At 42.1% G+C, this 27,152-nt stretch overlaps 1 protein-coding gene across 8 annotated transcripts in view; it reads right to left on the reverse strand.

Moving 5' to 3' along the window:
* The window catches only part of SLIT2 (slit guidance ligand 2), a 401,248-nt gene that overhangs the window by 356,108 nt on the left and 17,988 nt on the right, over positions 1 to 27,152 (reverse strand). The window lies entirely within an intron of this gene.

Raw genomic sequence — 27,152 nt, forward strand, 5'->3', positions numbered from 1 at the left:
ACAGCGTGCTAATTCTCTGCATTAAGTTCCCACCACACTTTAGGATGCCTTATCGTGTCTAAGGTTAAGCATCTCGACACAAAACAAAGATAAGGCCCTACTCAACTTCCAGTTTGGTTTTCCCATCGCTCAGTGACCTAGGTAACACTTGGAGGGAGAAAGAATAAATTTAATTTCTGCAGCATTTTGTAAGGATTAGGAACAATTGTTGGCCCACAATGACTTTTTACCCTCTCTCTTTCTCCTTTGGATGCCACATTCCCCAAGTTCTAAGAGAAAATTCTGTTGGTTTAAGGGTTAGAACAAACAGGACTTTCAAATAGGGGACTTTCAATTATCTGCGGCAAAGCAATCAACCTCTCTTTTGGGATTTTCACAGCTATTCAGGAAAGCTCTTAAATCTCTTTTTTTCTCTCACCCCAAGAAAAAAAAAATGGTAGAAATGGTCACAAAAAACTTTGTATACATGTGCAGAATTAATCTTTGAGATCAGTTGACTGCGAGGGATGGCTGCAGCTCAAGAAAGGTCTAGTTCTTGCCACATCAGATCTATAAACCTAATCTATTGCCGAAAAGATATGAATACCAGGATGACACTAAAGGACTCCACAATCAGCCTAAAATGGCTTATAACAATGAATAGAAGTTTCCTTGAGCTACATAATCAAGGTCTTTATACAGAGATCCGCTGAGGAAGTGTTTTTTTTTTTTTTTTATATATATATTAGAGAACATGAAACCCTTGTCTTTTTTCCATCTATGGCACCATTTGGGAAACGTGTTCTCTTACTTCCTGTTCCATTGACAGAGTTTTACTTAGGACAGCAGGTGAGGGAAAAGCTCTCTAACAGTGACACAATTATAAAAAAGATTTTTTATTTTAGGATGGAGGAAGGCTAAACCCACTTTTTTTGCAGTGCCCCCTTTACAGATATTATAGTTATTAAAAGGACAAATTCTAGAAAGTAAGATTCTTTCAGCAATGTGTGACAGCTATTAACCACCTAACAAGTATACCTCTTGGGAGCATGGGTCTAAAAACCATCCATGGATATTAGTAGTTTCCACTTCCCCTGCTGGATTTTGTATTTAAATAGTATTGTGGACTGGAGGATACAAATATGTGCTGAAATACCCAAAACTCTGGGGAGACAGAAATGATTGCAGGGAGATCTCATTGTTGGAGTATTCAAGAAAGATTAGAGGTCAGGGATTGATGGATCCACCAGACTTGATCTATAATTAATATGCCACTTTAAAGTAGATTGGACCTTTAACAGATAAATGAACGAATGAATGAAATATTTGTATAGCGCACAACGCCAACTGAATCGCCTCAAGGCGCTGTAACGAGTTTTGATCATCAGCTAGAAGAGGAAGGTCTTGAGTTTTTTCCTAAAGGCCAGGTGGTTTTCTTCCAGGCGTATGTTGATTGGTAGAGCATTCCATAGCAGATGAGTGTGAGCGCTAACCGATTCGGACACTGGGTAGTACAACCGTATGCCAGAAACTAAAGGGACTGGTCAAGGATCCGTGCAGTATGATGACAGCAATGCCAATATGCTACTCCCAAGGCAAAGCACCGTTTACATTTTGTTTTCAAAAAACTTCATGCATGCCAAGCTTTTCTTTTCATTGCACATCACCATAGGTTGGTGAGAACTGGACTGATATAAGATAAGGCATTTTACCCAGCTCTGTCTCAATGCACCTGGTGTGAGCAGGCCCCAAACTGTTTTCTATGAAGTGTTGTGGAAAAAAGTGATATTTCTAAATAAATTAGATAATGAAGTACTTACAAACATTTTGTAGTAGACAGCTTGTGCCTTCAGGTTTAGTGGCCCTTTAATTTAGTTTTACAACTCAACCTCTGCAGGTAAAACGGAGTCCATATAATCATCAAATTAAGACAGCGAGAGATTTTCAGTGGTATTAAATACCTTTTTTACTAAGTCTAATAATGCCAGCTGATTACATTTGACATGGCCCTCGCTTTTCCACCACTTCCATCATCAGGATTCTGTTTCCTACTTAACTGAAAGTCTATGGTTTCCGATATCACAGGAAAGACAAAACCTTAAAATGCCTGGAGCTCTCTGTAGATTGTTGGACTTACATGTCCGGGCTGTGTAGTGAAATATGGATGCTACAAACTTCAGAGACTGCACAAGGTCAACAAGGAAAATAAAATCAGCACAATTAACTTGTGCACTAAACCAGGTGCTTTCCTGCTTGTATTAAACTACAGGAAAAAGTTTTCTTCAACGTGTTAAACAAAAAGAGGTTTGTTCAGCAATGCATGACAGCGATTAACCCTCCCCTCTGGATTTCTATATCAATGCTGCTCATAATAACAGTATACGTAAAAAGAAAGAACGCAAGTCAGCTGTAGTCAACTTACTTAAAACAAGGGGCCTCAAGCACAGCCCCTGACATTACAAAGTTGGCACACATTATATTCAGTGAATGTAATTCTACAAAAACTGGCCAGAGACTGCAGATGTGCAACAGGAGATGGTCAGTGACTATGACCATGCTACTGGAGAGGGTCAGAGACTGCAGACATGTAACAGGAGATAGTCAGTGATTATGGACATGATGCAAGAGAGGGTCCGAGACTGCAGACGTGCAACAGAAGATGGTCAATGACTACGGGCATGCTATAAGAGAGGCTCAGAGACTGCAGAGATTACAATAATATATATACATATATACACACACACACACACACACACTACCAACAGTTTGCGCGGCGCTTTATAATATAACGGGGGACACTCAAATATTATTTAGCTGGCTTCTCTGAATTTGAATACACCAGACTATGCTCAATATTCAGAATCCTTTTCTTTCTTGTTATCCTTGTTCACACTTATATGGTCGGTTGCCCTATGCTCAGAGGAGTACATGAGCTTTTTATTAAGCGTATTCAGCCATTTTTGCCCATGTGGACATTAACAGGTGCACCTAGACACACTTGATACTTGTGTTTGCACATGTTTTTGTGCCAGGAAAAACTCCTCTCCTCTTCTAGAACTGCTTTCCTCCCCTTGCACAGCCCAAGAAACAAAAGCCTGAAGCTTAGGGTCTCATGCACACTGGACATTTGAATGTATCCTTTTACTCCTGGCAGGAAAATTTACCTTAAAAAAAAGTGCCTAAAGCCATGTATAGGCTCGTCAAGAGTTTGAATGTTTAGGGATTAGATTGGCCAGAATGCCAATTTATTCTGGCCACTGGAATGAATAAACACTCACACAGAGCGTGACTTGGCCCCACCCCCCACTTGCTCCTCGTTTGCTCACTGGCTGTGATTGACAGCAGCAGGAGCCAATGACTCCCGTTGCTGTGTGGGCCATTAAGGAGCAAGAGACCTGGAAGAGCCCCATAAGGTTTTTTTTACATTAAAGAGGAGCTCCAGGCAAATTCTGTATCTACTGACTTTTAATATTACGGCACTTGTCTGTCCAGGAATTCAATGGTGTCTTCACCCGAGCCAATTTCAGTCAGCTGTCAGGTGCCGGTGCCCCCATCAGTTCTCTGCGGTGAACTGAGCCGGAAGTTCCGGCCCCCCCTTCTTCCCCCATAGCCGACCCATTGACAAAGTGCAGTGACCTTCACTTATGCTCAGTAGGGAACCGGTTGCGAAGCCACAAGGCTTCAAATGCTGGTTTTCCTGAGGCAAGATGGTGGCACCGGCACCTGACAGCCGATTAAAATCGGCTCGGGTGAGGACACCGCTGGATTCCTGGATAGTCAAGTGCCCTAATATTAAAAGTTAGTAGCTACAATATTTGTTGCCGAAGGAAGTTACTTTTCTGAAGGAGCCTAGTGCTCTTCTTTAAAGGTAAAAAACCCTTATGGGGTTTCTCCCAGATCTCTCGCTCCTTAATGGCTCACACAGCAGTGGGAGCCATTGGCTCCTGCTGCTGTCAATCACAGCCAGTGAGCCAATGAGGAGAAAGTGGGGGGGTGGGGCCAAGTTACGGTCTGTGTGTGAATGGACACACAGAGCACAGTGCGGGAGCAAGTCTGCTCAAGTGCCTCCATTGCAAGAGGCTTGCTATTGGGAGCACTCAGTAGGGGGAAGAAGCCAGGACCGCCAGCAGGGGACCCAAAAAGAAGAAGAGAATTGGGGCTGCTCTGTGCAAAGCCATTACACAGAACAGGTAAGTATAACATGTTTGTTATTTAAAGAAAAAAAAATGTTCCTTTAGAATCACTTTATATTAAACACAGGTGTGTATTGGCCAAAAACACATTAGAAACAGACTTTCTGATTTAGACAGAAATGGATTGTACACATAAATTGTGGGTGGATCTTCTGAGGCCAACAATCATATTCATATTTAGGCCAAACCATCTTTTTTGCACTGTCACTAGAATACCTTCAATGTGGAAAGCAAGGCTTTTTCCTGACGTGTTTGTACAAAGTAATTCCTCATAATGTAAAGGAACAATTGTGGCAGAGTAGCTTGTTCCCAGCCTATGTACTGAGCGAGCTTTGAAGTGTCAGGAGGCCCCCCTTGGGCTTTCCTCGGGTAACATAAACCACTGACAGTAATGGAAGATTATCAGTTACAATTGCTGATTTATCTTACACGGCTATGCTGATTGTTCTTGGTAACTAGAAACCACCATTCTACATGTACTCACATACATTAGCAGATTGTCATTTTAATCTCTGTGATTGTGCCAGGATCAGACAGTGAGATACCAGAAGTAAACCACTGTGGGAAATATCCCAGCTGCACAAGTTGCCATTTTTCTGCCATTGTCCTGTATTTGAGCAGAGGTCCAACTTCAGTCATGTCTTGTAGTGGGTTTAGTCCATGGGCACTTTATCGATGTGCATTTACTTCACTTTAAAGTAGAACGTCACCCAAAAGGGCACATTTCACTTTTTCTGGCTCTCCTCCCAATCACTTTGGGATAAAAAAAATTTGAGGGAGGGTATCTGGTTCTGGCAATCTGAGCAGAAGTTCACCTCAACACACTCTTTGCCTCCAGCCCTCTTGAACACTGGCTTGCGCATGTGCAGTGTGAAACCAGTTGTGAGGCCACAAAGTGTCACAGCCGGCTTCCCTTAGTAAGCAGGTTGGCACTGAGGACCCAGGTTGGCCAGTGATGAACAAGCTCGGGTGAGGAGGGTGCTGAATCCCTGGACGGGTAAGTGTCCTTTTATTAAAAGTCAGCCACTATAGTATTTGTAGTGGCTGACTTTTAATTTATTTCATACAGCGTGAAGATCCTTTTTAAGTGCTTATGACCCTGGACATAAATTTTCATTGAACCCTTGCAGTGCATGGGTAGACACAATGCAATTTTCTTTTCTTATTTTTTTCCCATTGCCCCCCTTTTCTCTCTTCTCTCCTCTTCCCCCCTCACTTCTGTTTGTTTTTGATGTGCAGAACAGTTGCGGTCATGAGCTCTGCTTTATACAACACCTGTAGTCCATAATGCTTAGTCCACCTTGTGAGTAGAGATGAGCTTTGAGTTCCAGTAGAACTCATGTGCGACTCCAACATTGCCTGTTCGCTGAACAGCGAACAATTTAGGGTGTTTGCAGCAAATTCGAAAACCCGTGGAACACCCTGTAAAAGTCTATGGGAGAAATCTAAAGTGATAAGGCTTATATGCAAGTTATTGTCATAAAAAGTGTTTGGGACCTGGGTCCTGCCCCAGGGGACATGTATCAATGCAACAATTTTTTTTAAAAACTGCAGTTTTTTCAGGAGCAATGATTTTAATAATGCTTAAAGTGAAACAATAAAAGTGAAATATTCCTTTAAGTTTTGCTTAGAACTGTCCCTGCACAAAGTGTCATTTCTGAATGAAAAAAAGTAATTTAAAAGCACTCGCGGCTATAATGAATTGTCGGCTCCCAGTAATAAAGAGAACAGTCATTGAAAGTCATTGGAAAAAAAAAATGCGTGGGGGTCCCCCCAAATTCAATTAACAGGCCCTTCAGGTCTGGTAGGGATATTAAGGGGGAACCCTGCGTCAAATAAAAAAAAAATTAAGTGGGGTTCCCCCCAAATATTCATAGCAGACCTAGGGTCTGGTATGGATTTTAAGGGGAAATCCATGCCAAATTTTAAAAAAATGCCGTGGAGTTCCCCCCAAAAATCCATACCAGACCCTTTATCCAAGCATGCAACCTGGCAGGCCACAGGAAAAGAGGGGGGGGGGACGAGAAAGCACACCCCTCTTGAACTGTACCAGGCCACATGCGCTCAACATGGGGAGGAAGCTTTGGGGGTCTGTGACCCCTAAAAGCACCATGTCCCCTTTTGATGGGGATAAGGGCCTCATCCCCACATCCCTTGCGTGGTGGTTGTGGGGGTCTGCGGGCGGGGGGCTTATCGGAATCTACGGGCCACCCCCTCTTTTCCTGCGTCCTGCCAGGTTGCGTGCTCAGATAAAGGGTCTAATATGGATTTTTGGGGGGGAACTCCACACCATTTTATTTTTTAAATTTGGCGTGGAGTTCCCCTTAAAATCCGCTGACACCCGTTGATCTTTAAGGATGATGTAAACAAGGCAGATCGGTCAGCAAGGAAGGCATGGATCCTTTGTTCCCACACTACACTAATACACTAGCTAGGCACACAGTTAACCCCTTGATCGACCTTGATGTTAACCCCTTCCCAGTCAGTGTCATTGGTACAATGATCGTGCATATTTTTAGCACTCATCACTGTACTAGTTTCACTGGGTGTCAAAAGTGTCAGTTAGTGTTTAATATGTTTTATAGCAGAAAGTAAAGAATATTGTTGGTCGTTTTTTGTTTATAGTGCAAAAAATAAAAAACGCAGAGGTGATCAAATATCACCAAAAGAAAGCTCTATTTGTGGGGAAAAAAATACATATGTTTTATTTGGGTACAGCGTTGCACGACCGCGCAATTGTCAATGAAGTAAAGCAGTACCATATAGCAAAAAAGACCTGGTCAGAAAGGAGGGGGGGGGGGGTAAAAATCTTTTCCAGAACTGAAGTGGTTAAGTCTAAAATCAGGTTACATAGATGAAGTCAAACAAAGCACTTTTGGGGAACAGCAACAATGAACGTTTAAATATATGAACCATGGCAACCAATCAGAATATAGTCATCCTTGATCTGACTTCAGCATAAAGGCAAATCCAAGAGGTTGCTATAGATACACTATTATGCATATCAGCTTTTTTTTTTTTTTTTTGTATATTTGCTATTTAAAGTTTAACAGCAAGTGTTAAAATGGCTGTCTATGACAATGTGCTCTAACAAGAAACAGGAGGAGGCAGTGGGGAAGACAAAGTATCATCACCTTCAAAAGCAAAACAAAACGTTAAATAAATTAGGCGTCACATAAAATGTACCCTTAGATCTGGATGTGACCTAGACAACATATGATGGCAAATTACCTTGTAAAATTTATCAATGAAACAAACAATGTTGTTGAGCAAATGGTAAACAAGCTGTCACTGAAGAATTAAGTAAGGATCATGCAGGAATAAATGTGTACTGAGCATCTCCTCACCAACCGAGACAAAGGAAAACAAATTAACTACAGTATGTTGGTTTTTGGCAATCAGGAAGCAAAAAACACATGCCCAGAAATTAAGAAGGCCTGTAGATTAATGCCTGTTAGAGACAGTCCACTGGTTTCAAATATGCCAAAAAATTTACATTTATTACAATAAAAACATAGCAGGGAATAAAAATGGGCAACACTAATCCAACCAGAAAAAACATTGCCCTATTTCTTTTTTAATATTGAAAATAAAAGAGCGGGTTGGTTTAGCACTACAACCATCTGGCTCTGGACCATGGTACTTTCAGAAAGTAAAATGTCAGGAGAAGCTGCAGATGAAACATTCCATTGCCTGAACAGCCAGTTATGCTGCATGTATTGAATCCGATTAGGTGCATCCTACTCCAGAACTAGTAATTTGTTTATCTGTGAATGTCAACCTCGATCTCACTGGTGACAGGTCCTCTTTATTCAGTACCATGGGTGTTAAGTTGAAAGTGGGGCACATTGACGCATACTTGTCATTTGACAAAATAATGTAAAACATCATGGGCAAAAAATGCCATCACTATATGTTGCCCATACATACTTTCCTTTTAATCATTGTGGTCCTCCTAAGATCCCAATGGCCTCCATATCACCTAATGCAAATATGGATTTCCTGCTGTAAGAGTACAATCACGATCCCCCCAACATTCCATATTGCAGTTCTGGGACCTTAACAATCCAATGATAAGGTCTGTATCATGGGATGGAGAACTTGGCTCCAACATTCAGGTTGGTAATCATTTGGTGGATATGGGGAATACTACGGCACCATGAAGGAATGGAACACAAAATAATGAAAACAAGACATAGGTTTTATGCTGCCTGTCCTTTTAGCTCCACCATGATCTGCTTAAAGTCCCCCTAATTCGAACCTATGGCAACAGACTATGCTCATGTTTGCCATTCCCCACCAGCATCTAGCATTTAGTACAACTGTTTACCCAATACATAAGAACATGGGAAGAGAAAGGACTTACGTTGTGCCAACAATGAGGACAGGCAACTCAGAGGTCAGACACAGGCCAGTATGTTCTAGGAAGAATGGTTAAGAACCCTCTAGAGTACATGTGTCAAACACAAAGTCCCCAGGCTGAACCTGGCCCGTTAGGCCATTTCAAGTGGCCCTGACACCTCTTATGCGGCTCCTCTCTTCTCTGCCCCTGCCTTCTCTCAGAAGTTGGCAGCAGAGAGGAGGACAGAACTCCTCCGCTAGATCCTGTGGTTCTTCGTGCAGCCAAATAGAGGCCTCTGCTACCCTGCCCCATCTCAGCAGTCAGCAGCAGGGAGCTGGACCAAACTGCTCCTACAGATCCTGCACCTCTGAGTAGCCACAACACACTCTTGTCGCCACCTCCCCTGGTCTCAGCATTTAGCAGACTCCAGCCCTCTTCTGATCATCCTCCAGACCCTGCACTTTCTGCTTCCCAGCTCTCCCCCCACCCCCCCCCCCCCCCAGCAGCAGCACAAGGTAAGGGGGTGCACTGTGATGTGGGGGGGGGGGATCATTGAAGTCAGTAGTACATTACCTTGGCAAAAATTGCTTAATGCTCAAGGAACCCCTAGCAACCTCTGGAGGACCCCTACAGTTCCACAGGACCATGGTTGAGAAAGACTGCTCTAGAGAATTAATACAGGCTTAGTACAGGGCAAAGTGCCCATATTTAAATGAGATTCAAGGACTAACTTGAAAATAAGACATCCATTTTGGCTATAGCACATCTTTCATTTATCAGCTAAAGAAATGAACAGGGAGATAATAGTACAATGATTCTTCATAGACTTCCTAGATTGCAGCTGCATATGTATATTAGTCAAGGGAATCTCTTTATTCCTTCTTCAGCAATGCAGATCCTTGCTGGAAAGAGACTATTTTTCCATCACTGACTTGCAGTTGGTAGAGAAATAACGTATTTCTATAGAGGAGGATTAATATGTCTTCAGAAATAAACAGACAGCACAAGGCATGTAAGCCTCAATAAGCCATCTGATGCCCTTGTTGGCCCAAGTGCAGCATGCTTGTTTAGTCTCCTCTCGTAACTTTCAGGAACAAGAACTTTGCAAAGAGATAAATTATTGATTGCCACGGAGAAACTCAGTAGGAAAAATAAAACAACAAAGTTCTGCTTTATAGAGGACTTTTATAACTCAGCATGGGGGAACCTTCTGTTGACTCTCAACCACACTGCAAGGAAAAACATATGGGAGATTTTATCCTATCCTCATGTGTGACAATATACATTCACTGGGGCTTTTTTCTTACATGGTATAGTAACCAACCTAAAAATCAGCTTTTACTAAGAGCCCTGAGCACCCTAAGGCTAGCTATACAAGCATATATTACTCTTGTTTAGCCCTTGTTTAATGCATCATCCATCCACATTAAAGGGCATGGGTGGAGAAATCCACACAGCTGGCTATTGTATTCAGACAGCAGTAACAGCTGTGGCTGTCTGAATACCTGAAGAGTAACTACATCCCTATTAGAGTGTAAGCTTTAAATGAGCAAGGTCCTCCTAGCCCTCTTGTATTGAAACTGTGCTGTCTTCAATTATATAGTAAAGCTATGCACAAACTGTTGGCTATAGAAAAAATACTGTATAATAATAATAATAATAATAATATGAAAACATAATAATAAAAATACATCTGATAGGATGCAATGTTCATCAGATACATTTTCCACAGAGCTCGGTCAGGGCAAACGTTACTGAGCACATGGGGCCCTATCAGTGGCGGCTGGTACTCAATATTTTGGGGGGAGTCAAACAAATCTGGCCCCCTCACTCACACTACCCCTGGACTGGTCAGACGGGAAGGCAGCGATCCATGGCCTAACATTAAGGAGGATGATGATGAGTTGGTGGTGTTGGGGCTGGATCTGGGATAGGGCTCCTGGAAGCTGGAAGAGGCTGTTGCTGCCCCTTCGCCCCTCCACATGATGCTCCTCACTGCACATGGCCCGCAACTTGCAGAGGGAAGACTGCCTGGCCAATTGGGTCTCAGGACCCGCTTCCAGATTGGCCAGGAGGAGAAGCAATATTAATTCGCTAATGTCACACCACTGGGTGGGAACGGGGGAACAGAGCCAATTAGAGCCTCAGGCTCTAATCATATGCTTCATTAAAAAAATGCATGGAGATTAGGGGCGGGCACATGGATTAGGGGAGGGAGGCGTGCCCCACTTGGCCCTATATGCAAGTAAAATTTGTCACAGAATCTAGCAATGTCTAGCTGCAGTGTATTTCAGCCTGTCATAGACTTTGACAGGAAACAAGCAGTAGGCCTGGATGCTGCACTTGTGCCTCCCGGGTGCATAAACACTTGAATGCCCAGTGTTCATGAGACCTTAGGCCGGCCAATCACGATTCGAATCTGAACGGTTCAAAATAATTTGAACCATTAATGAGCAGGCTGAATGTACCAAGTTGATCAGTCAATCAACTTGGGTACAACCAGCTTGCTGGATTCACTTGTGATTATCGCTAGTGGCTGCTATAGCCGCTAGCAATAATCATTGCTCGACAATGCTCAACCCTCACCATTCCCCTGTTAGCACTGTCTGTGTTGAGGGGGGGGGGGGGGGGGGATTCGTGCAAATTTCTTTCCTGCATCCCGTGGTTGCAGGAAAGAAATTTTCAGTGTATGGCCTGCCTTAGTCACACAAAAAGGGAAAGCAGTAAAAATCTGTGTAGGGTTTTAACACTCCCACACTCAATCCAAAACTAAAACAATAATTTATAACATTGCATTATATTAGCAATACGTTGAAGCTAAATAATAATTTCAGACAGTTTTATTTTATGTGATATACAAGACTCTCTTTGGATAGCTTCACCAGGTGGCTTAAACAGTTACATCTAAGAATGTTTGGGCTCGTTATACCGTGCCTCATTCTGTGCTTTATGTTTTGCAGCTCTTTAAATAAAAAGTAATGCTCCTCTCTACCCAGTAAGAAATCAGATAGAGGATTTATGCTTCGCTCCCACTAACAATATACATTTCATCTGCAATAAATGGTGGCCGCTCAACCATGAAGCTTTTGGGCTTACTGTTTCATTGTTTTTGGAAGAATATATACGAAAGAAAAATAAATCCAATTATATATATATTTTTTTATTCCTTCAAAACAGTAGAAAAGATTCACAATGAAGGCAAATGGATGAGTCATGTATTTTATATAAAATAAAGGTTTTCCTGGAAGGTTGTCATATGGTAGAAAGCTACAGAAAATAAACTGATAGATGAGAACCTTGCCATGGCTTTGCATTTAATAAGACAATTTGACTTGACAGTGTCAGTAAAGCTACGCACTGGACCTGATTTACTAACACTGTAGGTAGGGGACTGCTAAAACCAGTCACATTGCACCTAATATTTAGCTACAAAAAAATAAAAAATGAAATAAAAGAATAGGGGTTGGTGAAACTCCATTTGAAAAATAAATAGTTCATTTTATTGACAACTACATAGCTCACACCCGAATGAGAGACAGATGAGAAGGAAAGAGGGACAGAGGGACTTTGTTCCAAATCAGGGACAATCTCTCAAGATTAGGGACAGTTGGAAGCTATGAGTAAGGTAAGGTCTAAATCACCATCTAAAGCTAAAGAAAAAAGCTTGGGTTTATGTCTATAATGAGTCAATATGGCACCCCTTATGCACAAATGGAATTACAAACAATGTACAAAATTTACATGAAGCACACATTAAAAAACATAATTTCCATTTAGCCAATTTCTTTCTCATACACACCTAAGAAAAACTTTGAAAATGTATTATTAAAAAAAAAAAATGCATTATTTTTAAAGGATCTGCATGTTGGGTATATGCTAGAAAACTGAAGCACTAACTCACTGCTTTTGTTTCTACTACTACTAGCAGGTTGAAAAAACAAAAAAACAAACAAACATACTTCAACCTCTTAAAGTGGACATATACAGTAAATGTAGGTTTCCCTTGGGAAAGTAATAAATAGAAAACGCACAGAGAGGTCAAAAATGCTCACCTTTGCCTTGGAACTGAATTCTTCTCTCTTTCAGTTCCCGTTAAATGACTAAATTCTGGAACCTTGCTCACATGACTTCAGCTGAAGGAGGGAGTCATGCTCTGGCTAGACAGTACTTTTTCCTAAACTCTGATCCTCTTTCGTCTGTCTTTCAATCAGTCCAGCGTATACAGCAGTACTCAGACTGGAAGAAGCAGATGTAGAACAGAGAGAGGACTTATAATTCTGCCGCTGATCCTTCACTGCCCAGTAACAGGCTGGGGGCTGAGAGGTGACCAACCTGCAGAAGTGTGAGGCCACCAAACTGGCTGTGCATGTCAAGGCTGAATGAACACAATTACAAACACTTTGTAAAGTAAAACAGTTGTTATATAAGTATATATGTATTTTTTTAACAATAAAGTTTTTATCAAAACAGAAAACAGCACACGTGTGTACAAATGTATATTAACTGTATATTTAGCAGACTGCCTGAAGGTCAGCATTTAGTGCAAGCTCTCTGCACCCATGTTTCCAACAACTCTTATATGCTGTACACAGGGACTCTTGGTGTTGAGTTTTCAAGCATTTCAAAATGTTATCTGAGACTTTTCCCATGTGTCTGAGGGAAGAACTTTGTAGGACCCATTATTTAGGAACACCTCTGGGGAGAACTCCCTGCTGGTTTTGCCAAAACATATGAAAATCATTGGCTAGTCCAACACACCAGGTTATGCAGACTTTTTCTTTATAGTAAAAGTGTCATTATAAAAATATGTGTAAAAACACGTGAGCCCTTAACTTCAAGCATCAAAAGGTGCCAAGACATGCCTAAAAGGTCTTCACACCAGCCCACCAGAGCTCCTTCTGAACTTTGCATGTAAAGAACTAGTTTTATAACGAAGGCAAAGAGGCACACTCCCCTTCGGGATGCTTGGTGCACAATTGTGTTTCAACTAAAAGGACATGAAGGGTTGTCACTGTATGCAAAAAAGTTGAAAAGTGTTTTTCGGTTTTCTATAAGTTCCTATGGATCACTACCCTGTGCACCATAGTATTTAAGTAAAACGGTCACATAATAAGCAAGATCATGATACAGAAATTGTTAAATTAATCACAGAGTAGTTCCAAACTGGAGGTTCTAGCACCTTTCATTTACGTTCCTGACCTTCTAGCAGAAGGCTGCATAGAGTCAGATCTCTTAGCAGTGCTCTGTGCCTGGACACTGCACATAATTAATCGCAATACTCGCGGACAGTCAGAGCAAATTTAACTTTAGGTTCTAACATTAATCCGGACACCGACAGACTCAGGGAAAACATGTTACTTTATCTAGTGAACTGCTGTGTCGGATCCCTCAAAGCCCATATATTTCCTTGAAAGAAAAGATTTTACTTTGAAAATGTACACAACATGCTGGCATTTGCAAAGGAGCAAGTAGACAATTCTCTTTAATTACATAAAAATAATAGATTGCCATCTTGCTGTTTGAAAAAAGGTCTTTAGTGTCCTCTTCAGAGAGGAGAATCAGCGGTAGCTATCATGGCAGATCACTGTATGACTAATGATGTCAATCTGTCGGACAACGGTAACCGTAGCAACAGTAACCTGCAATTCCAGTGGTACTGTTGTCGAAATTATTGTGGCAGGGGCCAAGCGGGCCTATGGAATAATGAAGCTGAGCACTATAATATGTGACACATCCACTTCCCCGTGCTGTAATCGGAGCTGGCACAGTGAATTCAGGAATGTTTGTATTTTAAATTGTTTAAACGTATACATCAACATAACAAGAGGAAAATAAATTTCGTTCTCACTCGCAGATGATCAAATGCATTTAAAAGCAAACAAATGTCAAAGAGTGAAAAAAAAAGTAATACAATATCATAGAAAAAGACTGCAAGCAGCAAAGGCCACTCTGAAAGTTAAAATAAGTTGATACAGTCATCATAAAGCCTTGTTCTGGTTCATATCACATGCTGTGCACCGTATAAAGATCTGCGTATATTACCAAAATCAATGTGTCCTTTATTTATACAAGGAAGAATGGGAAAAAGTCAAAATATGTATAGATGGCGAGTCGTTAATCAAGAATCCAACAATCTTCACTGCTTACATTTATTTTCCCAAGGTTTGGTAAAATATACAGATCATAGCAATGAGATTAGAGGCATTTAGATAGCACTAACATATTCTGCTTCATTTGCCAGACTACTTAGGATCACTCACATCAGTAGAGATAGAACAAATTAATTTGGGATTCACTGCAAACCAAGCTGAATAGGCACATCCCATTGGGCGAATCAGAATTTGTGCCTTTTTTTTTTTTAAATGCACACATTGATATACCATCTGTTAAAATGGACCTACCTCCCCACCAAATTCAAAATCAGAGGTGCATGCAGGAGTGCATCATCTAGGTTTGTATGTTAAAAAAAATGACTGACAGCTATTAATGGAAAATTAGATTGCACTTCCAGGCCTTTAGAAGCACTGGTGACGTAGTCAGGATCTCAGAGATGCATCACCAGTACTTTCTCAAGAGGCTGCTCAGGTAAAGTATATGAGATCTCAGGAAAAAGCTCTCCAGCAGGCCACAAGCATACAATAACCTAATAGGGGTTTAAACCCTTCCCCTACTATACCTAAATCTAAAGAAAAAAAGCTTGGAGCTATATGTATAGCAAGCAAATATGACACCCCTTGTGCACATACAGTATATAATCGCAAGCTATGCAATTCTATATGTGCACAAGGGAGACCATGTTCTCTTCAATTCTTCTAGGTAAACTACGTGAGATCTTCGCAAAAACCCCATTCTCTACTTTTTATCTGCGCAGATCTGGGGCAGATGTCATTGATGGACCAAATCAGGGAAACGGGAAAAAGAAGCTGGCTGATGACCATTGATGACACATTCAGTAGCAATGTGTCAAGCTATGAAGAATAAGGAACTTAGATAAGTGCACTTGTGTCGCTAACTACCTTTATGCAACTTTCACCATTCTTGGAGGGGGACAGGTCCACTTTAATGTAAACCTGTAAAAAGTTAACAAACACTTGACCAGGGTAGTCTAAAGGCCCCCACCATTACCTGTTGCCCATTACACTCCAACCCCCACCCCCCCATGCTATTCCCTAATTAAGAGACCACACCTTGCTTTGGAGTAAAATGGCCACAACAGCCTTTATTATAATCCTCAAAATACTCCAACCAAAAATATATAAATATATATCTCCATAAATATATATATATAACCGAAAGAATGTACAATATAAAATATACTTATAACATAAACATATAACCAATAACACACGTCTGGTAACGAAATAGCATATAGCTAACATGCCCGGTCTGGTGATCTCTGACGGTGACCCATAACTTTACCAACCCAACAAGTCACTGCGGTACCCACTTCCCACTTCTCCAGGCCTCCTCTCTGGTTCACCTCCGTCGGACTGGCTACAAGCTCCGCCCCCTCCACCTTTTATACCGCTCCGCCCCCCTCCAGCAACAAGTTCTCCCAGCTCCTCCTCCCAGCCTCTGAATCCCAATTAACCCCCTGCTGCCCTTATCCACCCCTGTCATGCCCGGCCCTCCGTTATTCTCCTTGCAGTCATTTCACTCCGGGCCTCACTTTTTTTTTGGAAGTAATTTACCTGGGCACAGACTTCTGTGAATCCCAAACAAGCCTTAATTTTGGAGCTTCGGCATCCACACTGTTTATTGTGAATGGAGGACTCCATTAGATTTCTCTTGTTCAGCCCGCACATAGATATCTATACTGTATGTGTACGGCTAACACAAAATCAAAATCTATTCACATGATGGACCCCAAAAGTTCACTATACAGAAGGTCCAGCACACAGAGGAGAAAACACTCAACTCCACTTAGATTGTAAGCTCTTATGAGCAGGGCCCTCTTAACCCTCTTGTATTTTATTGTATTGTAACTGTACTGTCTCCCTTTTATACTGTAAAGCGCTGTGTAAACTTCTGGCGCTATATAAATCATGTATAATAATAATAATAATAATAATATTAAAATGGTCCTTTTTATTCCCAAATATGCTCATGGTTTTTGGACTGAAGGAGGAGCATGTTAAACTCTAAAACATTCCTCAAAAATACTCGGAGAACATGCGGTCTCCATGAAAATGCCATTGCAGTGTGAATTGGACCCAGTACCCTAATGCCTGGTGGTGTCACAGAACCACTGAATGTATGTTTGCTAAATTCAAAATGACCCAATTCCTGCTAAAAAAATGTAAAGTGTGAATACCATCCTAAAGCAGCGCTACAAAGTAAATGTGGCTAAAAATCTGATTCTTTATACAGGAAACATTGCCCACAAACGTCAAAATAAAACATAAGGAAACACTCCCTCCTTTTCTTCCAAAATTTTAAAGATTATCTAAACCCAAGACCAAAAATAAATATGTTGCAGCTTACAGTTAGATGTTGTGACTGCATCTTATACATGAAGGTAAAAACTTTCTGTGTGCGGTAGTCCACATAATACTTACCTGAGCCCGAACCCAAGCCTGATCCTGATCCAGTGATGTGCACAAGAGCCTTGGCTCTCCCATGTCTTTCTCTCCCCATTGGCTGAGACAGCAACTGTAGTCATCAGCTCCTGCTACTGTCAATCACAGCCAATTACCAAATGAGAAGAGAGCAGGGACAGCGCCGAGCCATACTGTGTGTGAATGGACGACATAGTATGACATGTTTATTTGAAAAAAAAAAAAAATCTACCTTTAATATTCTTAAAAGGGGTTGTAAACGCTCATATTTTTTCTCCTTAATGCATCCTATGCATTAAGGTGAAAAAACTTCTGTCACTGACCGTACCCCCAGCTCTCTCCCCCCATTTTACTCACCTGAGTCCTGCAATTCACACGCCTGCAATTCAACATGCCGGAGATGCACTCTTCCCCTCTGCCCGTTGTCTCAGTTCTTGATTGGATAGATTGATAGCAGTGTGGCCATTGGCTCCTGCTGCTGTCAATCAAATCCAATTATGGGGGCGACGGGGTCGGGGCCGAGTGTGGGGAGAAGCTACCAGTGCCGCTGGGGGACTCCAGGAGTCGAGGATCGGGGCCCCTCTGTGCAAAACGAACTGCACAGTGGAGGTAAGTATGACATATGTGTATGACATTTGTTATTAAAAAAAAAAAAAAAAAAAACTAAGCTTTACAATCACTTTAAGGACATTTTATGCAAATAGCTGTTGATCTAGCCAGAAATGCAGTGTCCTTGTCACATCCTGTGACCTGCAATTAAGAATTTCTTCCTTCCTAGCCATCTTCTGTAATCTACCAACTGCCCTGTCCCCCATGTAATGCAGATGAAGGTATATGGATATGTTAGGAGTCCATATCAGAAGAGCAGCCATGGGTGACAACATGGCTCTCTCCATAGATACAGTGGAGGGTTGACATAGCCACCCAAGGAAAGAAAGTGTGCTATGTGCAGGATGACCAGGTAAAAATAAAAGCAAAAGACCCTAAAAAATGCAGCTACCACACCAAAACTAGTAATCTGCAATATATTACATTTTTAGTTTTTGGCTTTGATACACTTTAACATCTCTTGCCAATGTTACTAACAGTTTAGGCTGTTGTCTCCAAGTCCTCAACTTGTCATTCCTTCACATGTAACATTAAGCACAAACATTAGGGCTGCTTGTAAGTTTCATTACAATAGTCTCCATTTCAAAACATCAAATCAATCTTAGATAGAGTGCTCACAAGTACATTGCTCTGAAAGGGCTATACTTACATATATACATTTATTTGGACAAAGCTGTCTGTGTAATTAGGTATAAAAATACTTCTGAGTGACTTTTATTTAAAAAAAAAAATCCACTGTCCCATTTAAACTGAAACCATTTTGCTTCTCTGTTACTTACGCCCTCCTATCTGTCAACAAGTGCTTGTGATTTTATTACACTGTCCTGTAGTTTATGCAGAGTTGGTATTATTTTACAGAGTTCTGTTAATGGACTGGATAAATGGAAATGCTATTTAAACTGGTCTCCAGATCCAACAAACACAGCTGCAACCGTACTTCTATTTCTATGCGAGCGTCTTGACCTGACCATGCGGTGCTCTGTGAGCCAGTCCAAAGAGAAACCGGAGCAGGCAGCAAAGGGAAAGTATAGTAGACCGCTGGCGGCAACCGACCGTGCCTAATCATAATTCATATACACTGAAGCCTCTTTTGCTTTCATATTGCTCTTAGGCTAGAAAACAAGCATGCAGCCCCTTTCACCTGGCATCTCATTTACAACTAGAGGTCAAATAATAATTAGTATGCACAGAAGCTGGGGGAGCGGAGCTGCACTCGGCATCCATTAGAGCAGGTCACAGTTAGAAAGGTAGTTTCTCCTTTACTTTCAGAGGTGTTCTGGCATACACTTATGCGTTGCTTGTAACCGTCCCACTTTAAGACTTCTAGGAGTTCTGAATAGATTTGTGTTGAATGCACTTAAGGGATATCTATACCCAAGAACAAAAAGTCTATATGTTGCAGCTTACCATCCTCAGATGTGGTAACTGCTTTCTTTTCAGGCTAAGAAGATTTTGGCAAGTACAGAAAATACTCATTGGTCTTTCCAGAGCCACAGTGTCCTTGGTACATCCGGTGAGCTAAATTGCAAGCACAATCCCATCTGCTGTAAACTGCTATCCTCACTTCTCCCAACTATGTCATGGAAATGAAGAAGAGAAGACATGTTTAAAGCCCACCCCGAGTGTCAACCAAGGTTCTCTACGCAACCACCCTAAGGCAGGAAGTGTGTTATTTACAGGATTAACAGGTAAAAATAAAGGAATAAAAGCCTAAAAGCAATGTCAGCACCTCATCTAAAGACGGGTAAGCTGGAAGATACTACATTTTTGTTTTGGGTTTAGATACACTTTAAATATGTCATCTTTTACCTTGTAAAACAACCCATTCGGTTGAGAATCAAAATGAAAGGTTTTTTAAAATTATTATAAATACCTTTTTTTCCCTTTTTTATAAGTGATCACATTCCCTCTGTTCTCAGCTGCATAAAGAGCTCAAAGAGCTGGGGGAGAAAAAACAGCAGTACACTGATCTTTCCAGTAAATCACTGTAAAAGGGGGGTGGGGGTGTGGGTGTGGGGGGCATGTAAACACTAGTCTGAACATTGGAGGAAAGCTGGCTGAGTTTCCAGCATAGCTAGGAACTGACCACACTGTGCTCCCATGCCTATTGTGGTCACTTTTTAATGGAAAAACAGAGGGGCTAGCATGTACACCAGATGTTTCACAGAAAAGAAGCAATACAAAGAGGATCATTATTCATACAAGAACATGGTACAGCGGGCACATATTAGGAATATGAAATGTTGGGTTTACATATTCTCCAACTCCAGGTAGACTGCTAAATGTACAGTTAAAGACATATGGGAGTTATTTTACCTGCCAAATTATTTAAAATTTTTCCCAGCCATTTTGTCCAGTCAACCCTTCGTGACCTGACCTTTTGGTTTTGTCATCTCCTTGCCCCTAGCCTGTGAATGGACAATGGAGGAGCAGCAGCAAGGTGATGTGGTCATTTTTCCTTCCTTACCCTTTGGCAACAAGTTCCAACTTGGAACTGGCAGACTGGCCAACTGGCAGAGCACTGGCTCCGGCTGTTTTCACATGGTGATCTGGCCATGGCCAGTAACACAACTCCTCTATTAGAGTGTTCCCACTATGGAAGAAGTACCACAGGGGCGCCTTTGGACATTGGCATTGTCAGGCTGTGATTGGGGGGGGGGGGGGGGGTTCAAAGCAGTTACAGCAACAGTTTTGTTCCTTCTGGGATAAAGGCAGGGGCGCATCTACGGCGAGGCAAACATGACATGCCTTGGGTGGCATTTTTCAGGGGGGTGACGGGACACTAAAAGGACTGCAGAGGCATCGCTACAGGGGTGCGAACCACACCCGGGTGACACTCGCCACAGGGTGACAACAGGGGTGGCTGTGAACTGACCGTTCAGTGACAGGAGCTTGAGGTGGAAGCAGGAGGTGGTGGTGGCTGCAGCCTCCGATCTAGTAGCTCAATTGGCAGAGCAGGTTGGAGTCCTGGGCTGTGATCTTGCCTCAGCAGCCTCACTACACAAAGCTAGTAAAAATTAGTCGGTGGGCTTTGGGAAGGTGAGAGTCCAGTGCAGTCTTTTCTTTTTTTTTTTTGGAGGGGGGTCCCCTGGTGTAGTATGAGGAAGTCACCCCCCTCTCCACCCACCCCCTCCCCTCTCTCTCAACCCCTCTCTCTCCCAACTCCCTCCCCTCTTTCTCTCTCTCTCTCTCTCTCTCAACCCCTCTCCCTCCCAACCCCCTTCCCTCTCTCTTAACCCCTGTCTCTTCCAACCCCCTCCCCTCTCTCTCAACCCCTCTCTCTCCCAATCCCCTCCCCTCTCTCTTCACCCCTATCTCTCCCAACCCCCTCCCTTCTCTCCCAACCCCTTTCCCTCTCACTAAACCCCTCTCTCTCTCTCAAACCCCTCCTCTCTTTCTCAACCCCTCTCTCTCCCAATCCCTTCCCCTCTCTCTCTCAACCCCTCTCTCTCCCAATCCCCTCCCCTCTCTCTTAACCCCTCTCTTTCCCAACCCCCTCCCCTCTCGCTCAACCCCTCTCTCTCGACCCCCTCCCCTCTCTCATCCCCTCTCTCAACCCCCTCCCCTCTCTCTCATTCTCTCTCTCTCCCCAACCCCCTTATTTCTCTCTCAACCCCTCCCCTCTCTCTCAACCCCTCTCCTCTCTCATAACCCCTCTCTCTAACAACCCCCTCCCTCTCAACCCCTCTCTCTCCCAACCACCTGCCCTCTCTTAACCCCTCCCTTTCCCAACCCCTCCCCTCTCTCCCAACCCCCTCCCCTCTTTCTCACCCTCCACTTGAGAAGGAAGGGGTGGGACAAATTTATATGGGGGGCACCCAATTTAAGTCTTGCCTAGGGCAGCACAAAACCAAAATACACCACTCGATAAAAGGTTTTACATCCATAAATAAAAGTGGATGATTGTAAGCACTCCTGTCAGTGTTAAATAATATGTCTTGTCCTTGTAAACAAATACATTTGCAGCAGGGCTCGCTCTTTTGAAGGGCAACAGACTTACTGGCTAGATCACCAAATGAAAATAAAAAAAAGCCTAAAAAAATAAAACAAATGCAGCCATCACATCTAAGAATAGGTAAACTGCAATATAATAAATGTTTTCTTTTGGATTAAATACTGCTTTAATTTAAATTATGTAATAACCCTTTCTTTGAAAAATACTTATTTATTTTCTAATGTCCTTACCTCTATATCCATTATATATGTGAGCAGGGGACGTTACTCTCACCCATTCAGAGAGAAGTACATAGGCAGCCAATACTGACCTGTTCTAAATTCTTAGATGTCTGGCTGTTAACATGGTTTCAGTAGTAGTAGTAGTAGTAGTAGTAGTAGTAGTAGTAGGTGTTAAATAGTAGTGTTATTCCTGTCAATGATGTTAAAGAGGGTAAGCATAGTTGGATGATGCCTACTGGCTATGGGTTACCAAACTCAAATGTACTGCAGCTATCTTATCAGCATGATGGCCAGTCAACTAGCATTTTCAGAAGGAGGTCAGCCTATATATTGCTTTCAGTACAGATCTCCTTTTCATATCTGGATTTGTCAGAAATGCAAATCTGTCCGTCAGACATAATGCTGGAAACAGACAGGCTCTTTTTACTGCCAGTGAAGGTCTGTGTGTCTTTCACAGCAGTAGCCTTCTTATAACAGAAGGCAGGCACAAATCCTCACTTCCTCACAAATTCTAAAGTACAGGGATTTATTCTTCTCCTAAGGAACTGTGGGCGAGGACATTATTTTATGCCTCTGCTGTCAACCGTACATCCAGAACTACTGATATGCTGCACAATAAATCCATACTTGGCTGCCTCTCTGGGCTTTATTTGGCAAAAGGCCCTTGTGGTCCAGTGCCTAGGGCAGCAGGGATACGAGAGGTCCTACTAAACTACAATATCTCCAATAGATGTGTACTTTAATTGTTGCCATTCCTGGCAAGTTGTGGATGTATAGAAATGCAGAACCAACTCTAAGCCCTCTTTGACATGAGCTGCAGTTTCTCTTGCCCCAGCAGAGGGTGATAAAGCAGCGGCCTCCAGGCATTCTGAAGGTGATTTTGAATTTATGTGTGGTTTTTTTTTAGCTTATTTTCAATCCTAAAGGAGATGGTGTACTGAAATACAGCTTTGCAACCACAAAGCAAGCATTTGGTTTATGGTTGAGGCCATAGGTGTGCCTATTGCATTAGGGTGTGCACCCCAAAGCTCAAACACGCATGCCTTTCTCTGCAGCCTCATCTACGAGGAAAGTGAATGAATGAGAAGTGCTCTGTGCTGAGCGGCTTCCTATTCATTCATAAACTGGAGCATAGTAAACATAGTAAACCGTTTACTATGCTTCAGTTATGAATGAACACCGTGAGTGAGTGAGTGAGTGTGTTCATGGTTTTCATTTAAAAAAAGGAAGACACTGGTAAATTACATATTTACCAGCCCCCTCCCCTGCGCTCCATCCTGAAACATCTCTGCGGGGCAGCCAACACAGGGATCGGCACTGCATGTAGTGATTACGGTGTGCCCAGGTGCACCCTCTGCGCCTATGGTTGAGGCACATTCCCATTGACTTAAAACTCAACAAGCCAAGGTAAATGTGCTGTGGCCATGGCATGTGTACCACCCCTTGGCTGCCATGTTATACTTTAGGTGGGCAGACAGGGCGGTAAAAAAAAAAAAAAAAGAAAAACACAGAACAGATTCCTGTTTTTACTTCCCCTTTCCCCACCCTTCCCATGTAAAAAAGGGGAATAAAGGGAACAGGAGGGGGAAGCTACAAGAAGGATTTCCACAGCTAAATCTATATGTACCTTATTTTGCTCTGCAGACTTAAATGGTGAAAATACAGTTCATTTGCTGCTTTTTACAGAAATCTGGCATCTTACTGCTTTTTAAAAATGCATTCTTTATTATTTATCTTATTGCAAACAGGTGGAACATTACAAAGAGCATCTCTGTTCACATTTACTTGTGACAGCATAACATTAACACTAAACACCAGGAAAATTTCTAAATGCACATAAGCAAGCCTTTTTACCTGCCAAAGAATTTGGATTCAATCAGTTTTGAGATTTACACAGCTCTACTAAACTACAAATTTCTCTCTGCTGCAGTTTAGTTAAAGTGTGGGCGTAGAGAGGACACCTGTAAGCGTTACTAGACAGTGAAAGGAGAAGCAACAGACTGTTAAACTCAGCTCTCTGTCACTCTGCTCTTTTCTCCCATCAGCATGCTCTTTGCACTGCAGCACAACTGATTTCCACTGTACAGAGATTGCAAGAAGTAGATACCAAGTTAAATGTAGGTACTTACCCTGCTTACATTTAAAAATAATACACTTAAAAGCAGAGATCCACCCAAAAGGAGAAGCTCCACTTGTTCTCACCCTCCACTGCCACATTTGGCACTCTTTTTGGAGGGGGGGAGTGGGTACCCAATTTTGAAAGGTACCCGCTCCCACTTCCAGGTAAGATCGCAGATCAGCATTATACATTTCTGGCCCCTCCTCCTTCCCCCCCACTGCCTTCTGGGACACACGCAGGTCCCAGAAGATGGCGGGACCATTCAGAAAATGCAGAGCAACTCGCGCATGCACAGGTGCCGATATCGGTGGATCCCTGGACAGGTAAGTGACCTTATATTAAAAGTCAGCAGCTACAGTATGTAGCTGTGTCTCTATTTTACAGACAGAAGCTCCTCTTAAAAGGGGTTGTGACCCCACATCCCACAAATAGGAAACACTGACATATCTTAGTAGTCTGTACAATAAGCAAGACAATTGCATTGTTTCTACCTTTGTATGTCATTCTGTCTTCCCATTCCTGTCAGTCGAACATCTCTGATCCATGGGCATGTCGACTGCCTGGAGTTCGGGAGGCGGAGTCGTGACATCACTGGACTACCCTCCCAGCGGTACATGCCCACACAAATCTCCCTGGCTCGGCATAGCTGCACACACAGCGGGTTTAGTTAAGGGGGAGGGATATTTATGGATGTGGCTGCGTGAGACACGCCCCCTTCTTGTGTACACAGGATGGGGGGGCCTGGTGACTTTTTTTTTATGGTGTCGGATTTTTTCACTGAAGGAGGATTTCAGATGACTGGCTGCTCCTTTTGTGGCCAGACTGGGGACAGGTGACTTCTGATGCTTTGATGAATAAGGTAGTGTGTTCCTTTTAATTGGATTTTTCGGGTTTGCCACCACTTTAAGGATGTATTAACGAACACAGAGCTGCATAAATTGTATCTTTTCCATCTGCCTGGATTTCAGCTTTAAATACAGCCTTGTTCACTTTATTTAGACGTTATCTGCTTAATCCAAGGAGGGTTTTCTGCCAGACAGCGTGCATCCGGAAATGTAGATTGATTTAAAGATCTAGACAGAGTGATTATGTATTCTCAATTGAAATGTAAACTGTACACTTGTCTGACATGTGTAAAATGCCCATCAGACCGAGTACATCATACAAATCCATCCACGTTAGCCCGAGTCCATGCGGTCTTTCAGCAAAGAGTGCACTTTATATGGACTCTTGTGATAACTACGGTTTCTCTCTTAAGAGTGGTTTTGTGTGGCGTAGGTAATAAGTCATCGATTCTGCTATCTTTTCAAAAGAGTTAATGCATTTCTAAAAGCATGGATGTGCTTTTAGTAGATATTCATTTTATGGTCTGATCAGCAATAAGCCCTGGGCAGGTGAAATCTAACACTGCAGATGCCATGGCGCTGTACCCTCTCTACACACCAAATCCCCTTTAATGTGCTCTCGCATGCAGCACTGAAAAGCATTATGAAACACAATATGAGCTTCTAGCCACACCTGATGTCAGCACATTGGAAGCCAATTATTCAGCGAGTATTTCATACCAACATTGTGTTTTTTTTAGATTTTGGATCTCCTTCCATCAGAAGATCTGACATAACTATAGTAGATTAAATGATCTTTCGCCTACTTTTTTTTAAATTTTTTTACAACGGGTTTTAACGTTATGCAGGCACATTTTTTTTTCTAACACGTTGGAAAAGAATAAAGAAAAAGAAAAAAGAAAAGGTGATCATGCAATCCTTCCAGTAACTATCATATCTAAAAACAACTGTGTGCCTACAGATGCACAATGACCCATCCAGCCATCCCGTTGTCAGGAGAAATTTTTTTTTTTAAGAATACATTTTCCCCAGACGATGCTTTTATCCCAGTGAGAAAATATCAGCACATAGGGGTGCCGTAATGCAACATGTTTATTATTATACGGGATATATATAGCGCCAACAGTTTGAGCAGCACTTTACAACATGAAGGCAGACAGTACAGTTGCAATACAAATCAATACGGGAGGAATCAGAAGGTCCCAGCTCTTTAGGAATTTTAATCTAGAAGGGAGAGTCAAGTAATACAAAAAGGTAATAACTGTGAGGGATGAACTGACGGAGAAAAGGAAAATACCATTGTTAGGTAGGGGCAGGTTAGGCTTCTCTGAAGTGGAGGGTTTTCAGGGATTGTCTAAAAGCTAACAGAATAGGAAATAACTGGACAGATTGGAGTAAGGAGTTCCATAGGATGAGAGAGGTTCTGGAAAAGTGCTGGAGGTAAGCAAAGGAGGAGGCGAAGAGGGAGTTAGAGAGCAAGAGTCTTAAAAGGAATGAAGAGAATGATTAGGTTGGTATTTTGAAACTAGTGATGTAGCTAGGTACTGAGTTGCGGGTGGCTTTGTAAGTTATTGTTAGTATTTTGGATTTAATTTGTTGGCTGAGCATTTAGGGAACAACATAATCTAAAAGAATCTGTGATACAGGTAAACAACATCAATTGGACTACTGCTGCCCATACAGGGCACACTGTCCCTGTCATTTTCTGATTCACGTGTCTAGGGAACAGCTGTGGAGGTGGCTCTAGCATTAAGGATCATAGGCCTGAGTCTATAGGCTGCAGAAGCAAAGGAACAACATATTACTTGTATAGTTAGCTTATTCTTATTCACTAGTAATAATACATGTCACAAAAAAATGTATTTCACATTTTCACAATATCCTAAGCAAGGTGAAAACCATAAAAATAACAAAATGGTCTTTGCAAAAGATGATCCTGTGCTGTTGCTTTAGGTGTCAAATATGGCTTGCCTACGGATGATACAATTCTGGATCACCATTGCATGTCTATGGCTAGCCTTAGAACTGTCATCTCTTACCCGAGGAACAAATGTTTTATTAATGAACTGATCTAGATTCTTGAACCAGAACAAGAGATCACAGTAATGCTGAAAACGTGAAAAATGCAGTGACAGAGGCCTATGAGAGCAAGCCTAAAAATGGCCCAGTCATGTTCTCATAAACTTTTGACACAGCAATACTGTCTGCTTGACATTTACCATACATTCATCCTTTGGTTAAAAGTTCTACATGTATTGCCTTGTTCCTAGGCTTAACATCACTGGACTTGCTTAAAACTGCATCCACGCTTTGTTCCAATATACCTGTTCT

This window comes from Lithobates pipiens, unplaced genomic scaffold (genome assembly GCF_037356315.1).
Source record: "Lithobates pipiens isolate NorthernLeopardFrog02 unplaced genomic scaffold, aLitPip1_a1.2 Scaffold_13, whole genome shotgun sequence".
NCBI lineage: Eukaryota > Metazoa > Chordata > Amphibia > Anura > Ranidae > Lithobates > Lithobates pipiens.